The sequence below is a fragment of the Lissotriton vulgaris genome, unplaced genomic scaffold (assembly GCF_964263255.1).
Source record: "Lissotriton vulgaris unplaced genomic scaffold, aLisVul1.2 SCAFFOLD_428, whole genome shotgun sequence".
NCBI lineage: Eukaryota > Metazoa > Chordata > Amphibia > Caudata > Salamandridae > Lissotriton > Lissotriton vulgaris.
Genome location: NW_028254502.1, coordinates 508183 through 532218, shown reverse-complemented (window position 1 = coordinate 532218; position 24036 = coordinate 508183). Strand labels below are relative to the sequence as shown.

Here is a 24036-nt window from a genome sequence, read left to right as displayed (position 1 = left end):
GAAAGTTATTTATTTTGGTAATCAATAGAATTAGGAAACTAAACAAGGTAATTTCTGATTTCAAATCAAATAGTAGATGGAAGAGAGTAGTTAATCATACTAATTTTTGTGAAGTATTCTCAGGAGAAGTGATGCATAGTTCAAGTTGTGAGGCATTTTTTAATGAGGAGAGTTACTTTCAAGACAATGATTTGGTGCATGCAGTTGACACCAGTGGTCGAGCATATGAGGTAAAAGATGGTTGTCCGGTTGAAAAAGAAAAACTTGTGTCTGCAGATGCAGAAGAGGTGTTAGGTGATGAGATTTTAGGAAGACGTCCTGAGGGACCAGTCTACACCTGGAAATGTAGTAGCATTTGTAGTGTGCGACAGGATTCCATCAATTTGTTTTGTGATTTTGTACGTACATTTAATAAGAAAAGTTTAAAACAGAAAATGAAGTTGTTGCAAGAATTAGATCCTTGCAGAGTGAGAGAAGTAACAGGTTTGCATGGGCATTCCCTGGCTTGTCTTTCCAGAAGAGTATGCCAGAGTGTTTTTCATCATTTCAGGATGCTAGCAGTGCATCATAATAAAGGGAGGAAATTAGTGAGAATGTTGTATTATGCTAAGAGTCCAGCAATTATGCTTAAACAATTGAGCAGTGCTCTTTTGCATGGTTCAGAACTACATGTGAAGAAAATTTGTGAAGAAATTGATTTCTGTTACTTTGCTAGTAAAGAGAACAATGTTGAAATTGACCCAGTAGAAGAAGGTAATGTGGAAGAGAGTGTACAGATTTCTAATATAGATAAGTTTCACAAGGAAATTTCCATCTTTCAGGTGAAATCAAGTGAGAGGCGTAATTTCACTTGTGTGTGTTGTCGACGGACTTATTATAAGAATCAGACTAAGTTAGTGGATTTATTTGCAAAAAGTGAAATGGAAAACAATAGTGAATCGAAAGATTTTGCTACATACTTGATGGTAGAAAATTGTTTTGATTTGGGATCGGACCAACGTATGTGTACTTATTGTTTTAACAAATTAAACCAAAACCGGATGCCTGCTAGAGCGGGTCATAATAATCTGGAATTGGTTGACATTCCTTCTAAATTGAAGGATTTAAATACTTATGAATCTATTTTGATTCAAAGTGTGCATCCCTTTTAGGCTATTGTACGAATGGAGCCAAAGACAGGGAAATTGCCTCCATCAGATTTACAGAGAGGATTAAAGGGAAGAGTTATATATTTGCCTTTAGATTTGAAGAAAAACATTAATACAATTGGAGTAGAGAAATTGGAAGAGGAACCTCTGGTTATCCTAGTTAATGGTGTTACGACAAAGAGTAAGAAAATCTGGCAAGATTTAGTGGATGTTAGGAAAGTCAAAAAGGCAACATTGTATTTGATAAAAAACAATGAGTACTACAAGAATTTATGTGTAGCAGAAGAGGAAGTAAGTGAAGAAGAAGACAGCGAATTGTGTGCTGGACAAATTGAGAAAGTAGAAGCCTCTAAAAATGAAGAAATATATGAACATTATAGTGTTCATCCTTTGCATTCCAAGGAAGTCATGTGGAATGCTATTGAGTTGTTTCAAATGAAACAAGCCAAAGGGAGTCCCATTAGTGTTTGAGAGGAAAGTTTTGGAAGCTCGGTGTTTTCCACAGTTATTTCCCACAGGTCGAGGAGGACGATATGATGAGCGACCTGATCAAATTCCTGCTTCTGAATACCGGACTTTACGATTGTATGCAGAAGATCCTAGGTTTCGTCAATGCATTCCCTATTTGTTTCATCTACTGTTTGAAAGTGATCTGTCTGGACTGTCTTATGCAGTGAACCACATCCTGAAAAGTGGTTTACAACTGCGAAATATCTCAGCAAGGGACTTTATGGATAAAGTCAATGTGCAAGACAGTATTTTGGATTCTCACCTGATTAATCTGATGGCATGTCAGCGTGGTACTAATGAGTATTGGTACCGTCGTCATGGTGACTTAAAATGTATGCTGAGGAACCTAGGAACTCCCACATGGTTCCTCACTCTCAGCTGTGCTGAGTATGGCTGGGAAGACTTACTTGAATTTCTACGAGAGGCAAATGGAAACATTGAAAATATTGAATTCAAGACACCCGGAGAACTGTGCTCTTTGGATCCAGTGAATGTATGCAGGTACTTCAATCATAGATTTGAAGCTATGATGTCTTTCATCATGAACAAGAAAAATCCACCTCTTGGAGAGGTGTTGGATTTCTTCTGGAGAAAGGGGTATCAAGCAAGAGGTGCTCCTCATATACATATGCTGCTATGGATCAAAGATGCACCCAAATTTGGAACAGATCCGGATGACTTAGTGATGAATTTCATAGAACAGTATTCTACATGTGCTGTTCCAAAGACAAAGGAAGACAAAAGTCTAAGAGAACAAGTTTTACGATTTCAAAGCCATCGTTGTGGAAAATACTGTCGTCGTAAATTCAGAAACAAGTACTACACAAAATGTCGTTTTGGATTTCCACGATTGGTGATATCTAAAGGAAGAGTGAACAATTTGATGTCTTCGCTGCGACATAATGTGACAAGGAAATCACCCAAAAATACATACAATTTGAAGAGAAACGAAGAGTCCAAGAACATCAATGACTACAACCCAGTGATTTTGTCCATGTGGAATGCTAACATGGATATACAGTTTGTGGCTGACAACTGTATGGCTGTGGCTCGGTATGTGACGTCTTACATCACAAAAAAAGAAAAGACAGAACTCAAGGATATGTGGGAGGACATTTCCCATGAAAAGAGCCTCAGTAAGAAGTTGTACAGTTTCAGTCTGAAGATGTTGTCACATCGAGAAATCGGAGCTTATGAATGTTCTGACCGGTTATCTTCAGCAAGTCTCTATGCCAAATCTAGGAGTATCATTTGGGCAAGTCTTGGTCTTGCTGCAACGCGTAATCGAGTTCTCAAACCTGTACGGGAAATTGAGTATTTGGCGGAGAAGGAGCCAAGCAGTACAGATATTTTGAAGACCAACATGTTGGATACATATTATCCAAATAGAAGCAGTCACTTGCAGAATGTTTGTCTGTATGAGGTTCTACAAAATTACATTTTCAAGAGGAACATCACAGAAGATATTGATAAAGGAGTGTATGCTGTAATTGGAAGTGAGGGATGTCTGGTCAAGCAAAAAAAATGTCTATTGGTAAATCATCGAAAATTGGATTGCGAATCTCCAGAAAGAAAAGAGTTTTTCTATTTAGCTCTTTTGCAACTTTTCAAACCTTGGCGTGCAGAAGAGGAACTGCTTGGAGATTTCCTCTGTTACGAAGACTCTTTCAATGCAGCCAAGGAGTCCATAGAATGTCCTGCTTTCCCAAAATATCTAGAAATGGGGAATGCAGAAATCGAGCAGGAAGCAACAATAGCAGCCGAGATTGCTAGAGACAGTTCTCAGGACAGTCAGAGTTCTGTTTCATTGAGTCAGGATCCACTAGGAGGACCAGTTATTGAAAATGAAGCTGCCACTGCCATGATTGAAGTGGAAAGAGCCATGGCACATGCTCAGGAGGATGTGGTTAACTTAGAAGATTTAGAAAGACAATTTAACGTTGAGCAGAGGAAAATATATGATGAAGTTACCAACCAAATTGATCATGGATTAAGTCATGAGAAGAAACAGTGCTCATGTACGTCGTTGAAGCCTATCCGATTGTACGTGAGTGGAGAAGCAGGAACTGGAAAAAGTTTCCTCATTAAAGCAATTTCATGTTATTTGCAGAAAAGGACTGAGTCATCGCTGTCTTGTGTTGTCACCGCTCCAACTGGACTGGCAGCACATAATATTAAAGGTATTACTTTGCATCGTCTACTGATGCTGCCAGTGGAGCATGATAACAAATTACAATACCACAAGTTATCGGGAGATGCTTGTTGTGAAGTATCTAGAGTCCTGAAGAAGATGAAACTTCTTATCATTGACGAAGTAAGCATGGTTTCCAATGTCATGCTTGCCTTTGTGCATTTGAGAATGCAGGAAGTTCTTAAAACAGAGTATGATGTGTTATTTGGTGGCAAACACATCATTGTTTTCGGTGATCTTCTGCAGCTGACACCAGTGAAAGGACAACCAGTGTTTAAACTGCTTACGCATGAAGAAACCAGGAAGTGCCTAGGGAGCATTGGCAACGTTAACATATGGTTAAACTTCAGTTATGCTGAGCTTCGTGAAAATATGCGTCAGGCGAAGGATGAAGATTACAAGAATATTCTACAAGATGTTAGAATCGGGAAAGTGACTGAGCGTGGGAAAGAAGCTTTACATGCATGATTACTGTCAAATTTGTTTCCAGAAGAAGACGTTCTGCCAGAGAATATTTTTCATAAAATTACTGAGAAGAAATCTGGAATATGTTTGATGCCAACTCTTGCAGAATGTTCCATCTTCAACAACAAAATGTTGAATTTAGAGAACCAAGAGATTGTGAAACTGGAAGCTATTGACAGAATAGAGCATATGGGTGCAACAATTGTTTTGTCTGAGAATTTGAAATCTAAATTTGATTCATTAGAGAAGACTATATCTAAAACTGCTGGTTTTGAAAAGACTCTGAATGTGTGCTTAAATTGCCGTATCATTTTGAGAAGAAATTTACATGTTGAAAGAGGTCTGGTAAATGGATCAATGGGTAATGTTGTTGATTTTGAGAAATACAGAAATATGTATGGAATTGAATTTTTAAAAATTAAATTTGATGGCATTGAGGAAGTACAGCTAATTGGTCGTTGCACAGCTAGGTTTCTGCTTGTAAAAGACTTATATGTTCGCCGTAAGCAATTTCCTGTTTGCTTGGCATATGCGGTGACAATCCATAAATCACAAGGTTTAAGTGTAGACAGTGCTTTGGTGAATATTGGCAGTTCTGTGTTCAAGGAGGGTATGGCTTATGTAGCATTGTCACGAGTCAGAACTTTATCGGGTTTGTACTTGATTGAGTGTGATGTCACAAACATTTGTGCGGATCTAGATTGTGTTATGGAATACAATAGGTTAAGAAGAGAGTATGCGCCACATTTGCCTCAATATCCTTTGTTTGAGAAACGTGTGGTAGGCCGGAAACGAAGAAATGTCACTAATAGTAGGGAGGTTGTAGAAAAAAGACCAAAAGTCGATGAACCCAAAATTGTAAGCAGAAAGAAAATGAATACGGTTGAAGATGTTGTTGGTTTTCAATTTGAAAATAGTTCTGGTGTGAACTGCTATGCTAATGTAGTGGTTAATGTTGTATTTTCTCTATAAACTTTAAAAGAACAGATTGTGATGAATTCGGATCAAAGTTTTTGCTGTTTGTTGAATTCTGTGTTAGAGAAATGTAGTGCTGATAGAACAAGAGTAGAAAGTGTGTCTGAAATTCGAAATCTGTTAGATGAATGTTCAGGTCAAACACAATTCTCTCAAAATATTCAGCAAGATTGTCAGGAGTTTTTAATGTATATTCTTAATGTATTGCAAGATGAAGGTGTAGATGTAGATCATCTGTTTGGCCTTTCTTATCAATGGCAGCATGACTGCGAGAATTGTACGTTATCAAGTATAACTAGTGTAGACATTTAACTTTGCCAGACACTAAATCAGTATCCTTTAATAAGCAAGTAAAAGCAGCCGATCAAAACATGGAGTGTAGCCAATGTAAGTCTGCAATGCTGTCCACATTATTTATACGAAGATATGGCCAGTATGTCATTTTAATGTTCCAACGATGTAGGCCTGATGGAACAAAATTGACAACTTTAATTAAAAATTTTGTGGCTTCTCAGTTGTCAATATCAGGAAGGACTTTTCTAACTGCAGCAATTATATATCATGAGGGTCCTTCAACAACATCAGGACATTACACAACTTATTTGAAGTCTGGAAATGGCTGGTCATTCTGCAATGATTCTGTTTTAACTTTCAAAAAAAGATTGCCTTTTCACCTTCAAAATTCTTACCTGGTGTTCTTACAACCAAAATTTTAGGAAAGGAATCTCAGGATTTGTTCTGAGGAATTTCAAGAGGTTCTAATGGCTCCTACACTATAAAGCCTTGTGGATAAGTGTAGCACAGAACGAAAATTGTTTTTTTTAATAAGCTAATTCAAGCAGCAGATCAAAAGAAGGAATAGAGGTGATGTAAGTCTGTAATGCTGTCTACATTATTTATAGAAACTTATTGGTGAAATGTCATTTTACAATTCCAACTATATAAACCGGATGTAAATAAGTTGCCAAGTCTAATTAAAAATGTTTTGGCTGCACAGTCGTCGATTTCACGAAGAACATTTGTAACTGCAGCTATTATATGACATGATGGTCCTTTAACAACTTCAAGATATTACACAGCTTATTCGAAATTTAAAAAAGGCTGGTCTTTCGGCAATGATTAGAATTTGACTATGAAGCAATGTTGCCTTTTGACTTGTTTTCAGAAGTGAGAATTTAGGGTAGGTAAATGGATTATAATGATTATAGGTGTTGTTGTAATTTAGTGTGCTGTTTTAAATTGCTTTGTATGTCTCATTTTTCTTAAAACGATAGAGCTTATCTTTCAGAAAGTGGCGGGCAGAAAATAATAACAGCACAACAGAGTATAAGCTGTTCATAGGACATCCTTTGATGTCATGGAAAGTAAGTTACTTTTGAGGAGTTCTGATTTCTGATTGATTATATTATATGGGTTTTTTAAACACAATCATTTTGATTGTGTTTTTTTTCCCCGCTGTTGTATGATGAATACCTTCAACTCACTGTTTTCAGTGAAATTTGATATATTCTGAGAACAGCAAAAATAAAACATTGAATATGTATAATTAATTCTGTACTTTGAATTGTGATTTTTAAAATGTACTCATCTTGTCTCATGCTCACTCATCTTTTACTACTTTCTATCAATGTTAAAATTTTTGTTCTCTCATTCACAGATTGAAAGTATAAAAATAACACGTGACTAAGTTAACGATAATTATAAGTTAAGTGTTTAGTACTCATTCTGTTACATCTCTTTTACATTGAACTTTTATTAGTTCCACTGCTTCATTTCTTTAACCCTCAGTTTCCTGCCTTTGCTACTTCCCTCATTCCTTTTTCTATTACTTTTTTTACTCTACTCTTTCCACTCCTGTTCTCAGTCCCTCTTTAAACAGTATCTCTGTGTTACTCCCTCTAACTGTCTTTCTTTTAACATTACTCTCAGTTTACTTACTCTTCTTTTTAAAAAAAATAATTTTTTTTTGAGTTCGCTCCCGGTTCGCGTACCGGCGCGCGAACCGGGAAGCGAACCAAAAGGAATAGAGGTTGTCAGAGTGCTAAACATTCTAGCAATTTCTTATAAAGGGGAGGTAGTTCTGAAAAGAACTTTTTTTTTATTATTTTTGTTGTTTTATATTTCTTTTATTATTTTTCTGAACATTTTTTTTGTATTTTTTGAACGTTTTTATATTTTTTTTGTTTTTTTTGATGGGGGGGAGAAACAAAAATGATTCATTATGAAGGGCTCAACAGGAGCAACAAAAAAAAAAGATAATATATTTCCTGGGGCGTTTTGCACATTTGTGATTGTCAATTAATTGCTTTATTAATTAAGTTTATGCTGCGCTCTCTGAAGCAAATGAGTTGGCCACAAAAAATGCATACGTGCTTCACATTGCCAAATTTCATTTGAATATTTGGGACCATCTCCCTCGCCTCTGGTCCCGTCACTGCCTCTTCATTGGTGGATGTACTGGCCACAGGTCGGGGGTTATCCACCAGATCACGTAGTTGTGCAGCACTGTAATTTATAGGGTGCCACCTTTCCATATGGCGATGCATGGTAAAATTACCATAACTGTATTTCTTTTCTGTTCCTCTGGACAGTTCATCTTTACAAATCAGGCAGGTAACATACCGGGCATTTACCTTTTTTTGTTCCGGGGGTATTGAAAAAAATTGCCAAATTTAACTTTCTTTAACATGGGACCTCCTTGGCTGTTCAAGTAAAAACCTCCCTGTCCCTTGCTCCTCTTCCTCTTCTTCCTCCTCTTGTTGTAGGATGACCTGAGGAGGTGGTCCTCTCTTCCTAGGAGGTTGTGGTGTTGGTGGGGGTCCACCAGCTGCAGCAATCAATGAAGCCATTTCTATGGTATTCAAAAAAGGTCTTTCTCTAATAAAAATGAAAGTCAGAGTGAGGAAAAAAGGTGGGGCTTTCATCATTTGGGAATTTTTTTTTTCTAAACCAATGAAAAGTGTTATTTTTAGGTCATATGACCAAGCCTTCCATCATTAGGAAACCAAAAGTAAAATGAACCAATGAAAAGTTTTATAAACAAGTCACATGACCTGTTATGCTTACGTTACGCGCTCTGCGCCGCGCCCCGGATCGCTTCTGTGGCGCTGCGCTTCGCGCCTCGGTTCGCGTTCCGGAGCGCTTCCGGGTGTGCTAACGCGGCGCGTTATAAGACGCATTACGCGGTAACGTGATACGTGGCGCTTACGCGACGCGTCACGATGTTGCTTTCTAACGCGGTAGTTGCGCTAACGGAACGTTTACCGGTTCGTGGACCGGGTCGCGGAACAAAATGAAGCTAACGGGAAGCTGCCCGGTTCGCGGACCGGCAGCAAAACAAAAAAAAAATAATTAAAAAAATATAAATAAAAAAATTATATTACAAAAATATAAAATATATTTTTGAATTAGAATAAGAATAAATTTTACAGCTTTTGATATTTGCTATTAAAAAAACATTGAAATTCACTGAAAAAACCATAGGTTATAGACCATATATAGTTAGGAATTAGCATTTACAAAACCTTGAAAATTCACTGAAAAAACCATAGGTTATAGACCATATATAGTTAGGGATTAGCATTTACAAAACCTTATTTTACTCGCACAAAACCATTGAAATTCGCATATATAGTTAGTTGCACTAACTATATATCGCGCACCCGCAATCCACTGCTGATCATGTCAAATATTACATCATTCATGACATGGTCAGTGACATCACTGATGACATCTCAAATGACATCACTGATGACATCACTGATGACATCTCATTTGACATCACTGATCACATCACTGATGATATCATCATGTGATAGTACTATGCACCTCCTGACACTCTAATATAACCTTTGATACACCCAGTGTTAAATACAGACTACCATTCTTGAAACCATTGACACACCAATACCAGTTACTACATACGTACTCACTGATTCCTAGGTCTACACACACATTCACTCATCCACCCATAGAATCACTCAAACATACAGTCACTCATCAATACAACACTATCATATGCACTCATACACCTATACAGACACTCACACACTGCCACTCATCCATGGAGTTACTCACACACCTAGTCAGTCATGCAAAGAATCAATCACACTTCCATTTCCTCAACTATACAGTTATACACACAACACCTTACTTATTCAAACATATACTAACACATACTTACTCTCTTATACAATCACTGATACAAGTATACAATGATCCATACAGCCACTCGCACATTCACTGGCTCTCATGTATAGTCATTTATATATGCCAACTCTCACATGCACTGTGTTTTACATATGTACTTACTTGGACATGTAGCCCTGAGATATCCATTCACTCACCAACACACCCATGCACACAGTCAACCACCCATATAGCTGTTTCCACATGCACTCTTCAACTCATACACCTAGTGAATCAACTGCTCACACATCTATGCACAGAGTCACACACCTCCCAGCCACCCACACACACACTCAGTCTCCCATACAAATACTTGGGCAACCAATCAATAACCCATATAGTTACTCATATAGCTACTGATCAACACATGCAGCAGTTTACAGAACAACAGACATACTGATGCACACATTCAGACAGTTCAGTCACTAACCCATGCATTTAGTAAGACACATTTAATCACTCACTCATACAGTCAGTCACACACCTACTAAATCCTTCATCCAGACACTTATACATCTACTCATTCTTCAATATGTAAAACATATTTAAACTTTTCAGAAACACACAGTCACTGGATGATGTCATCAGTGATGTCAATAGTGATGTCAATTGAGATGTCATCAGTGATGTCATCAGTGATGTCATTTGAGATGTCATCAGTGATGTCATCGGTAGTTGCGCTAACGGAACGTTTACCGGTTCGCGGACCGGGTCGCGGAACAAAATGAAGCTAACGGGAAGCTGCCCGGTTCGCGGACCGGCAGCAAAACAAAAAAAAAATAATTAAAAAATATATAAATAAAAAAATTATATTACAAAAATATAAAATATATTTTTGAATTAGAATAAGAATAAATTTTACAGCTTTTGATATTTGCTATTAAAAAACCATTGAAATTCACTGAAAAAAACATAGGTTATAGACCATATATAGTTAGGAATTAGCATTTACAAAACCTTGAAAATTCACTGTAAAAACCATAGGTTATAGACCATATATAGTTAGGGATTAGCATTTACAAAAACTTATTTTACTCGCACAAAACCATTGAAATTCCCTTATATAGTTAGTTGCACTAACTATATATCGCGCACCCGCAATCCACTGCTGATCATGTCACATATTACATCATTCATGACATGGTCAGTGACATCACTGATGACATCACTGATGACAACATCCAGTGACTGTATGTTTCTGTAAAGTTAAAATATGTCTTACATATTGAAGAATGAGTGGATGTATAAGTGTCTGGATGAAGGATTTAGTAGGTGCATGACTGACTGTATGAGTGAGTGATTAAATGTGTCTCACTGAGTGCATGGGTTAGTGACTAAACTGTCTTAATTTGTGCATCATTATGTCTGTTGTTCTGTAAACTGCTGCATGTGTTGATCAGTAGCTATATGAGTAACTATATGGGTTATTGATTGGTTGCCCAAGTATTTGTATGGGAGACTGAGTGTGTGTGTGGGTGGCTGGGAGGTGTATGACTCTGTGCATAGATGTGTGAGCAGTTGATTCACTAGATGTGTGGGTTCAAAAGTGCATGTGGAAACAGCTCTATGTGCGGTTGACTGTGTGCATGAGTGTATTGGTGAGTGAATGGATATCTCAGTGCTACATGTAAAAGTAAGTACATATGTAAAACACAGTACATGTGAGAGTTGACATATATAAATAACTGTGGATAAGAGCCAGTGAATGTGTGAGTGGCTGTATGGATCATTGTGAGCTTGTACCAGGGATTGTATAAGAGAGTAAATATGTGTTAGTATATGTTTGAATAAGTAAGGTGTGTATAACTGTATAGTTGAGGAAATGGAGGTGTGATTGATTCTTTGCATGATTGACTAGGTGTGTGAGTAACTCCATGGATGAGTGACAGTCTGTGAGTGTCTGTTTACACTGAGTGTATCTAAGGTTATATTAGAGTCTGAAGAGGTTCATTGTATTATCACATGAATGATGTCATCAGTGATGTGATCAGTAATGTCAAATGAGATGTCATCAGTGATGTCATCAGTGATGTCATCAGTGATGTCATTTGAGATGTCATCAGTGATGTCATCAGTGATGTCACTGACCATGTCATGAATGATGTAATATGTGACATGATCAGCAGTGGATTGTGGGTGCGCGATATATAGTTAGTGCAACTAACTATATATGCGAATTTCAATGGTTTTGTGCGAGTAAAATAAGGTTTTGTAAATGCTAATCCCTAACTATATATGGTCTATAACCTATGGTTTTTTCAGTGAATTATATATATATATATATATTCCACACTCGATCCTGTTGCCGAGGTCTGTGTCCCATAGACAAGTGGCAAGTCAAACCGGGCAGGTCTCCCGGTAAAAATGATTTCCACCAATTCTTCTGAAAGAAGCACTCGCACTCAGAGTAATCCCAAAGTTTTAATTCGCCGTGACGCGTTTCGTCAGTGAAACTGACTTGATCACACAAAGTATACCGGCATGAAAGGAAGTCTTTACATAGTTTCATCGTAAAGGACGATGTACTGCTACAGTCTGTTCAATGTTTGTTACAACGGCAGCCATATTGGAATGTGTCTATCATAGGCTTAACTTATGTAATCGAAAACATCATATTAGCAGATTGTTGACAACAGACATAAATACATTTCTCGCAATAGCGTAAAGTAACCTCTGTATTTACGGCACGAAACGGCATGTTTTTATCATCTTAGTTTGTCATAATTACTCACGCGCATGCATGCTCTAATACCTTCAGCCATAGTGCTATAACCCCAACGATTTGTTTAAATAAACAAAACACATGCTATATGTCATAGAAATGCATAGACGTGATGTAATGTATTCGTTCGTTGTTTAAAGTAATTGTGCCCTTTCAATAAACTTTATTCAGCCACGGTTGACGAACATTATCGTTCTTATTGGTAATAACAATCTTATATTCTAGCATCATCATATTGGTTAGATTCCTCATTTTATATATACTTTTGTCATTTACAATAGTGGCATAGTGCCTGATTACTGTTTAGACCATAATCCAACAGAGACAGAATAGTAACTTTATATCGTATGTCTTGACCAACATTGCTCAGATGCATATGAATAGACCCAAACATTGTAATCATTAGTGCTGCTAATGTTGTATCGAGTATTCTTCACCATAGTGGTGATACAATAACATATTTAATATAGCAGAATGTCCAGATTCATACTATATGACTTCCTTTTGACCAGAGAGTGCACAAAGTGAAAAATTACATTTAAGAACATTAGAGGATTGAAGTGCAATACAAGAAAAAAATAGTAAAGATTAAGTCTTATCTTAACGTGGAGACCCAAAGATATGGAGAAGAAAAGGTTAAGGAAAACCAAATGGCAGAAACTCTGCACCATAGATGGTCTTTCCTATCCTCCTGTTACTATTCTGCCTCTGTTGGATTATGGTCTAAACAGTAATCAGGCACTATGCCACTAATGTAAATGACAAAAGTATATATAAAAATGAGGAATATAACCAATATGATGATGCTAGAATATAAGATTGTTATTACCAATAAGAACGATAATGTTCGTCAACCGTGGCTGAATAAAGTTCATTGAAAGGGCACAATTACTTTAAACAACGAACAAATATATTACATCACGTCTCTGCATTTCTGACATATAACATGTGTTTTGTTTATTTAAACAAATCGTTGGGGTTATAGCACTATGGCTGAAGGTATTAGAGCACGCATGCGCGTGAGTAATTATGACAAACTAAGATGATAAAAACATGCTGTTTCGTGCCGTAAATACAGAGGTTAATTTACACTATTGCGAGAAATGTTTTTATGTCTGTTGTCAACAATCTGCTAATATGATGTATTCGATTACATAAGTTAAGCTATGATAGACACATTCCAATATGGCTGCCGTTGTAACAAACATTGAACAGACTGTAGCAGTACATCGTCCTTTACGATGAAACTATGTAAAGACTTCCTTTCATGCCGGTATACTTTGTGTGATCAAGTCAGTTTCACTGACGAAACGCGTGACGGCAAATTAAAACTTTGGTATTACTCTGAGTGCGAGTGATTTCTTCCAGAAGAATTGGTGGAAATATATATGTGTATATATATATATATATATTCACTGAAAAAAACATAGGTTATAGACCATATATAGTTAGGAATTAGCATTTACAAAACCTTATTTTACTCACACAAAACCATTGAAATTCCATATATAGTTAGTTGCACTAACTATATATCGCGCACCCGCAATCCACTGCTGATGATGTCACATATTACATCATTCATGACATGGTCAGTGACATCACTGATGACATCACTGATGACATCTCAAATGACATCACTGATGACATCTCAAATGGCATCACTGATGACATCACTGATGACATCTCATTTGACATTACTGATCACATCACTGATGATATCATTCATGTGATAATATGATGAACCTTTTCAGACTCTATTATAACCTTAGATACAATCAGTGTAAACAGACACTCACAGACTGTCACTCATCCATGGAGTTACTCACACACCTAGTCAGTCATGCAAAGAATCAATCACACCTCCATTTCCTCAACTATACAGTTATACAAACTTTACTTATTCAAACATATACTAACACATATTTACTCTCTTATACAATCCCTGATACAAGTTTACAATGATCCATACAGCCACTCACACAATCACTGGCTCTTATGCACAGTTATTTATATATGTCAACTCTCACATGTACTGTGTTTTACATATGTACTTACTTTGACATGTAGCACTGAGATATCCATTCACTCACCAATACACTCATGCACACAGTCAACCGCCCATACAGCTGTTTCCACATGCACTTTTGAAACCATACATCTAGTGAATCAACTGCTCACACATCTATGCACAGAGTCATACACCTCCCAGCCACCCACACACACACTCAGTCTCCCATACAAATACTTGGGCAACCAATCAATAACCCATATAGTTACTCATATAGCTACTTATCAACACATGCAACAGTTTACAGAACAACAGACATAATGATGCACAAATTAAGACAGTTTAGTCACTAACCCATGCACTCAGTGAGACACATTTAATCACTCACTCATACAGTCAGTCATGCACCTACTAAATCCTTCATCCAGACACTTATACATCCACTCATTCTTCAATATGTATGACATATTTTAACTTTACAGAAACATACAGTCACTGGATGTTGTCATCAGTGATGTCATCAGTGATGTCATTTGAGATGTCATCAGTGATGTCATCAGTGATGTCACTGACCATGTCATGAATGATGTAATATGTGACATCATCAGCAGTGGATTGCGGGTGCGCGATATATAGTTAGTGCAACTAACTATATATGGAATTTCAATGGTTTTGTGTGAGTAAAATAAGGTTTTGTAAATGCTAATTCCTAACTATATATGGTCTATAACCTATGGTTTTTTCAGTGAATTTTCAAGGTTTTGTAAATGCTAATTCCTAACTATATATGGTCTATAGCCTATGGTTTTTTCAGTGAATATATATATATATACATACATATATAAACATATATCATCTGTATATCTATATAAATACAGACATAAATGCATGCATACATACATATACTTATATGCATACAGATGCATGTTATTTACATGAAAATTGAAAAAACACTAATAAAAGCAAAGCTAAAAAGCCACCTCATTACAAACAGAATGGCTTTAACTTAAACGAGGGCGAGATCTATTGCATTTTCAATGCTTGTTTACTTTGGTTCCATCAAGAAGGCATTCAGATGTGTCACACATTTGCCATAAATTCTGAATGTTAGCACTCTAGTTGCACATTAGATCACTGTAGTAAAGCTACTGCTCACCAGGGACGTCTGCTGCTGGTATTCAAAGTGCATGTTTCAGTCTGCATGTCAGAATTTTTTTAATGAAATAGAAGAGGATTTGAGAAGTCACTCAAAATGATCCCTAATTTTTCTTTCTGAAGCACTAATCATACTTTCTATGGCAAAATTAACCCCCTCATGTTGTTCCTTTTTAAATTGAGTGTTTTCAGACTTACCACTTCATTCCAATCAAGATGGCTTCTGGTGTGCCATACTTTTGTCATAAGTAAGACTGTTAGCGCTCTAGTTGTTCTTTAGAACACTCTGGGACATTCTGTCATTGGGCTATACTTGGGGTACATCTGGGTGATATTTGGGCTACATTTAGGCTCTTTTGTCTCTGGTGGCCATCTTGGGAGACTGTATGTCAGAATTTTTTTATGAAATTGAAGAGGGTTTGAGAAGTCACTCAAAATGTGCCCTCATTTTTCTTTCTGCAGCACTAATCATAATTCATATGGCAAAATATACCCCCTCATTTTGTTCCTTTTTAAATTAAATGTTTTAAGAGTTACCACTTTATTCCAATCAAGATGGCTTCAGGTGTGCCATACCTTTGTAATAAGTAGGACTGTTAGCGCTCTAGTTGTTCTTTAGAACACTCTGGGACATTCTGTCATTGGGCTATACTTGGGCTACATCTGGGTGATATTTGGGCTACATTTGGGCTCTTTTGTCTCTGGTGGCCATTTTGGGAGACTGCATGTCAGAATTTTTTAATGAAATAGAAGAGGATTTGAAAAGTCACTCAAAATGTGCCCTAATTTTTCTTTCTGCAGCACTAATAATACCTTCTATTGCATAATATACCCCCTCATTTTGTTCCTTTTTAAATTAAATGTTTTAAGAGTTACCACTTTATTCCCATCACAATGGCTCCAGGTGTGCTATACCTTTGTAATAAGTAGGACTGTTAGCGCTCTAGTTGTTCTTTAGAACACTCTGGGACATTCTGTCATTGGGCTATACTTGGGCTACATCTGGGTGATATTTGGGCTACATTTGGGCTCTTTTGTCTCTGGTGGCCATTTTGGGAGACTGCATGTCAGAATGTTTTAATGAAATAGAAAAGGATTTGAGAAGTCACTCAAAATGTGCCCTAATTTTTCATTCTGCAGCACTAATCATACTTTCTATGGCAAAATATACCCCCTCATGTTGTTTCTTTTTAAATTAAATGTTTTAAGAGTTACCACTTTATTCCAATCAAGATGGCTTCAGGTGTGCCATACCTTTGTAATAAGTAGGACTGTTAGCGCTCTAGTTGTTCTTTAGAACACTCTGGGACATTCTGTCATTGGGCTATACTTGGGCTACATCTGGGTGATATTTGGGCTACATTTGGGCTCTTTTGTCTCTGGTGGCCATTTTGGGAGACTGCATGTCAGAATGTTTTAATGAAATAGAAAAGGATTTGAGAAGTCACTCAAAATGTGCCCTAATTTTTCATTCTGCAGCACTAATCATACTTTCTATGGCAAAATATACCCCCTCATGTTGTTTCTTTTTAAATTAAATGTTTTAAGAGTTACCACTTTATTCCAATCAAGATGGCTTCAGGTGTGCCATACCTTTGTAATAAGTAGGACTGTTAGCGCACTAGTTGTTCTTTAGAACACTCTAGGAGGCTGCAGTAGAACACAAAGGAATCAACTGACAGTCTCTGTCCTTGTTGGATGTACATGTTTTACTGAGAATGTCAGACTTCATTTTCACATGACTGAGAAAGATAATGTGAATTTACAGAAAATATGCTTTCAGTTTAGCTTATAGATCCCCTTCCAAACCACTGTGGGAAAATCATGAGATATTAGTTTTCTTTCAAACAATATTCATGATATCACAGCAGAAGGTTTTTTCACATGGTAAAATCACCTTAGAACCCACCACAATTCCTAAAACGAGTATGGTACCATCAACAAATGATTTATAATGTAACTAAAGTCCTAAAACCCTCTATTAACTACAATGCTTTTTAATGAGGTGCTATCATGTATATTGGTCCCAAGATGGCTGCCAACACTTCTTGGATGAAGTGCTGACAGCCAATCAGATCAGATGTGTGGTTAGGCTCCGCCCAGATATATATCTTTTTTTGAACCTAAATTACTCAAAATCCACTGGAGCACATATATTGAGACCTAGCAAAGGCACATCGGGCTAACAGTCCCTACAATTTTGCCAAGTTTCGTGCAAATCCATTCAGCCGTTCGAGCTAAAAGTGAGGCCAACCGCCCTATGGAAATTAACATGGGGAAAACGCGTTTTGGGACCCCCCTTTTTTCTCGGCCCCCCCTTGATGAAACCCCCCTAAATTGTCAGGGGCTGCTCAGAAACAAAATGTTCCATTTTCCTGAAAATTTCAGCCAATTCCGTCCACAAACGCCAAAGTTATTAGACATAGAATTTTCAAAAATCCCATAGAGAAAAAATCCTAACTATATATACCTAGTGGCGACCGCCAGTAGGTAATATATATATATATATATATATATATATATATATATATATATACATATATTACCTACTGGCAGTCGCCAGAAGGTATATATAGTTAGGACCTAGGTACCATAGGAAATCCCCAACATTCTATTGGGAATAACTTTAACGCCGATTGAGGAATCTGCGTGTAATTTTCCTTAGAATTGCTTTGCTCCGCTCCGCTCCTTCCCTGAAAGTTTCAGGGGGATTCGTCAAGTGGGGGCCGAGAAAAAAGGGGGGTCCCAAAACGTGTTTTCCTCATGTTAATTTCCGTAGGGATCTTTAGACACGGCTACAGCCCGAACGGCTTAATGGAATTACACCAAACTTGGCAAAATGGTAGAGCCTGGTATGCAGATGTGCCTTTGCTATGTTTGGTGAAAATCCCTCCAGTGGTTCTTGAGAAAATTGAATTTGAAGTTTTTCAAATGGCATTTTCTATGGGACCTTTAGACACGGCTACAGCCCCAACGGCTGAACGGAATTACACCAAACTTGGCAAAATGGTAGGGACAGGTATGCAGTAGTGCCTTTTCTATATTTGGTGAAAATCCCTCCAGTAGTTGTTGAGAAAATTGAATTTGAGCAAATTATATATCTATATGCGCTCAACATTATTTCATGCCTTATATAGTTAGGAAGTAGCATTTTTTAAAACCTTGCAAATTCACTTAAAAAACCATAGGTTTCAGGCCTTATATAGTTAGGAATTAGCATTTAAAAAATCATTGAAATTGCTTCTATATAGTTAGTGTACTAACTATATTTCGCGAACTCGCAATCCACTGCTGATGATGTCACATATTACATCATTCATGACATGGTCAGTGACATCACTGATGACATGACTGATGACATCACTGATGACATCTCAAATGACATCACTGATGACATCACTGATGACATCTCAATTGACATTACTATTGACATCACTGATGACATCATCCAGTGACTGTGTGTTTCTGAAAAGTTTAAATATGTTTTACATATTGAAGAATGAGTGGATGTATAAGTGTCTGGATGAAGGATTTAGTAGGTGTGTGACTGACTGTATGAGTGAGTGATTAAATGTGTCTTACTAAATGCATGGGTTAGTGACTGAACTGTCTGAATGTGTGCATCAGTATGTCTGTTGTTGTGTAAGCTGCTGCATCTGTTGATCAGTAGCTATATGAGTGGCTATATGGGTTATTAATTGGTTGCCCAAGTATTTGAATGGGAGACTGATTGTGTGTGTGGGCGGCTGGGAGGTGTGTGACTCTGTGCATAGATGTGTGAGCAGTTGATTCACTAGGTGTATGAGTTGAAGAGTGCATGTGGAAACAGCTATATGGGTGGTTGACTGTGTGCATGGGTGTGTTGGTGAGTGAATGGATATCTCAGGGCTACATGTCCAAGTAAGTACATATGTAAAACACAGTGCATGTGAGAGTTGGCATATATAAATGACTATACATGAGAGCCAGTGAATGTGCGAGTGGCTGTATGGATCATTGTGTACTTGTATCAGTGATTGTATAAGAGAGTAAGTATGTGTTAGTATATGTTTGAATAAGTAAGGTGTTGTATGTATAACTGTATAGTTGAGGAAATGGAAGTGTGATTAATTCTTTGCATGACTGACTAGGTGTGTGAGTAACTCCATGGATGAGTGGCAGTGTGTGAGTGTCTGTATAGGTGTATGAGTGCATATGATAGTGTTGTATTGATGAGTGACTGTATGTTTGAGTGATTCTATGGGTGGATGAGTGAATGTGTGTGTAGACCTAGGAATCAGTGAGTGCGTATGTAGTAACTGGTATTGGTGTGTCAATGGTTTCAAGAATGGTAGTCTGTATTTAACACTGGGTGTATCAAAGGTTATATTAGAGTGTGAGGAGGTGCATCGTACTATCACATGAATGATATCATCAGTGATGTCAAATGAGATGTCATCAGTGATGTCATCAGTGATGTCATTTGAGATGCCATCAGTGATGTCACTGACCATGTCATGAATGATGTAATATGTGACATCATCAGCAGTGGATTGCGGGTGCGCGAAATATAGTTAGTACAACTAACTATATAGGAGCAATTTCAATGTTTTTTAAAATGCTAATTCCTAACTATATAAGGCCTGAAACCTATGGTTTTTTAAGTGAATTTGCAAGGTTTTTAAAATGTTAATTCCTAAATATATAGGGCCTGAAACCTATGGTTTTTTAAGTGAATTTGCAAGGTTTTTTAAATGCTAATTCCTAACTATATAAGGCTTGAAACCTATGTTTTATTAAGTGAATTTGCAAGGTTTTTTAAATGCTAATTCCTAACTATATAAGGCTTGAAACCTATGGTTTTTTCAGTGAATTTGCAAGGTTTTTTAAATGCTAATTCCTAACTATATCAGGCGTGAAACCTATATTTTTTTTCAATATATTTCAAAGGTTTTGTAAATGTTAATTCTATTAGCGGATAACGTTTATATATGTTATTATCCTTCTGGGACCACCTGAGCAGCCATCTTGTTTCTCAGGAGAAGTGAGGCACAAGAGAGCACAAAACAAGAGTGGAAAACGCGAAAAGGGGGCAGGGTTGAGACCCCCTGACCCCCTAGCCCTTCTCAGGATGTCCCAGAAGGACCACCAAGTGCAAAACAATTTTTTTTTTTTAAATCGCGGGGTACGCGCACGGTACGCGTACCGTATGTGTACGGTGCATGTACCCCGCGATTTTTTTGAATTTTTTTTTTGCCCTTGGGGGTCCTTTTGGGCCAAAATTCTGGAAAATTACACACAGATTCCTCAATCGGCGCTAAAGTTATTCCCAGTAGAATGTTGAGCGCATATAGATATATAATTTGCTCAAATTCAATTTTCTCAACAACTACTGGAGGAATTTTCACCAAATATAGAAAAGGCACTACTGCATACCTGTCCCTACCATTTTGCCAAGTTTGGTGTAATTCCGTTCAGCCGTTGGGGCTGTAGCCGTGTCTAAAGGTCCCATAGAAAATGCCATTTGAAAAACTTCAAATTCAATTTTCTCAAGAACCACTGGAGGGATTTTCACCAAACATAGCAAAGGCACATCTGCATACCAGGCTCTACCATTTTGCCAAGTTTGGTGTAATTCCATTAAGCCGTTCGGGCTGTAGCCGTGTCTAAAGATCCCTACGGAAATTAACATGAGGAAAACACGTTTTGGGACCCCCCTTTTTTCTCGGCCCCCACTTGACGAATCCCCCTGAAACTTTCAGGGAAGGAGCGGAGCGGAGCAAAGCAATTCTAAGGAAAATTACACACAGATTCCTCAATCGGCGTTAAAGTTATTCCCAATAGAATGTTGGGGATTTCCTATGGTACCTAGGTCCTAACTATATATACCTTCTGGCGACTGCCAGTAGGTAATATATGTATATATATATTCACAGAAAAAACCATAGGTTATAGACCATATATAGTTAGGAATTTGCATTTACAAAACCTTGAAAATTCACTGAAAAAACCATAGGTTATAGACCATATATAGTTAGGGATTAGCATTTAAAAAACCTTATTTTATTTGCACAAAACCATTGAAATTCCATATATAGTTAGTTGCACTAACTATATATCGCGGACCCGCAATCCACTGCTAATGATGTCACATATTACATCATTCATGACATGGTCAGTGACATCACTGATGACATCACTGATGACATCTCAAATGACATCACTGATGACATCACTGATGACATCTCAAATGACATCACTGATGACATCACTGACATCTCATTTGACATTACTGATTACATCACTGATGGTATCATTTATGTGATAATACATCTTCAGACTCTAATATAACCTTTGATACACTCAGTGTAAACAGGCACTCACAGACTGTCACACATCCATGGAGTTACTCACACACCTATTCAGTCATGCAAAGAATCAATCACATCTCCATTTCCTTAACTATACAGTTATACACACCTTACTTATTCAAACATATACTAACACATATTTACTCTCTTATATAATCCTTGATACAAGTTCACAATGATTCATACAGCCACTCTCACATTCACTGACTCTTATGTTCAGTTATTTATATATGTCAACTCTCACATGGAGTGTGTTTTACATATGTACTTACTTTGACATGTAGAACTGAGATATCCATTCACTCACCAATATACTCATGCACACAGTCAACTGTCCATACAGCTGTTTCTACATGCACTTTTGAACCCATACACCTAGGGAATCAACCGCTCACACATCTATGCACAGAGTTATACACCTCCCAGCCACCCACACACACACACTCAGTCTCCCATACAAATACTTGGGCAACCATTCAATAACCCATATAGTTACTGATATAGCTACTGATTTAAACATGCAGCAGTTTACAGAAGAACATAAATATTGATTGCCAAATTAAGACACTTTAATCACTAACCCATGCACTCAGTGAGACACATTTAATCATTCTCTCATACAGTCAGTCATGCACCTACTAAATCCTTCATCCAGACACTTATACATCCACTCATTCTTCAATATGTAAGACATATTTTAACTTTACAGAAACATACAGTCACTGGGTGTTGTCATCAGTGATGTCATCAGTGATGTCATTTGAGATGTCATCAGTGATGTCATCAGTGATGTCACTGACCATGTCATGAATGATGTAATATGTGACATCATTAGCAGTGGATTGCGGGTCCGCGATATATAGTTAGTGCAACTAACTATATATGGAATTTCAATGGTTTTGTGCAAATAAAATAAGGTTTTTTAAATGCTAATCCCTAACTATATATGGTCTATAACCTATGGTTTTTTCAGTGAATTTTCAAGGTTTTGTAAATGCAAATTCCTAACTATATATGGTCTATAACCTATGGTTTTTTCTGTGAATTTCATTGGTTTTTTAAAAGCTAATATCTATAGCTGTAAAATATATTCTTTATTAAGTGACGTATCACGTAGCCCGTGAGACGCCTCATGATGCATCGCATAACCGTGACGTATCGTCTCTGCAGCGCAAACCAAACCCAAAACGTAAGCGCGCCAGAACACGCTTAAAGATATATATATATTTTTTTAACCTTAATTAGACAAAATCCACACGTGCACATATCACAAACGTTCAAAAAACACAATATGTCGGACTCCCGTTACGCTGCCGGTTAGCTGCCCGGTTAACGTACCAGGAAGCACCTTTACCGCGAAAAATCGCAATTTTTTTTTTTCACCCCCCAGGGAACTTTAATAGCCCCCTCATCAATCCTAGGGGTTCAGGAGGGGTCTGCCTTACCCCTTTCATTCATTTACACCTTTTTTTTTTCCACCTCTTGTCTCTCGATCCCACAGAGAGACAAGATGGCGGCCGCTCCAGACTGTTTACAATGATAACAGCCAATCAGCTTCTCCTCAGACTCCCGTTACACTGCCGATTAGCTTCCCGGTAGCTGCCCGGTTAGCTGCCCAGTTCGCGTACCAAGACGCGTCTCTACGGCGAAAAAATCGGATTTTTTTTTTTTTTTTTTTTTGGCCCCACGTGGCTTTATAATATCCCCCTCATAAATCCTAGGGGGTCAGAAGGGGTCTACCTTGCCCTCTTTCCTTCATTTCCCCCTTTGTTTTGGCCTCCTCTTGTCTCTCGATCCTACCGAGAGACAAGATGGCGGCCGCTCCGGACTGTTTACAATATTGACAGCCAATCAGCTACTCCTCAGACTCCCGTTACACTGCCGGTTAGCTTCCCGGTTAGCTTCCCGGTTAGCTGCCCGGTTCGCGTACCAAGACGCGTCTCTACGGCGAAAAAAATCGGATTTTTTTTTTTTTTTGGGTTACACTGCCGGTTAGCTTCCCGGTTAGCTGCCCGGTTAGCTGCCCGGTTCGCGAACCAAGACGCGTCTCTACGGCGAAAAAATCGGATTTTTTTTTTTTTTGGGTTACACTGACGGTTAGCTTCCCGGTTAGCTGCCCGGTTAGCTGCCCGGTTCGCGAACCAAGACGCGTCTCTACGGCGAAAAAATCGGATTTTTTCTTTTTTTTTTTTGGGCCCGGCGTGGCTCTATAATATCCCCCTCATCAATCCTAGGGGGTCAGAAGGGGTCTACCTTGCCCCCTTTCCTTCATTTCCCCCTTTGTTTTGGCCTCCTCTTGTCTCTCGATCCTACCGAGAGACAAG

At 37.8% G+C, this 24036-nt stretch overlaps 1 protein-coding gene across 1 annotated transcript in view; it reads right to left on the bottom strand.

Annotated features, from left to right (window-relative positions):
• Window positions 1-24036, bottom strand: part of LOC147659516 (transmembrane protease serine 9-like) — a 680763-nt gene that overhangs the window by 217574 nt on the left and 439153 nt on the right. The gene's annotated exons all lie outside the window — the stretch shown is intronic.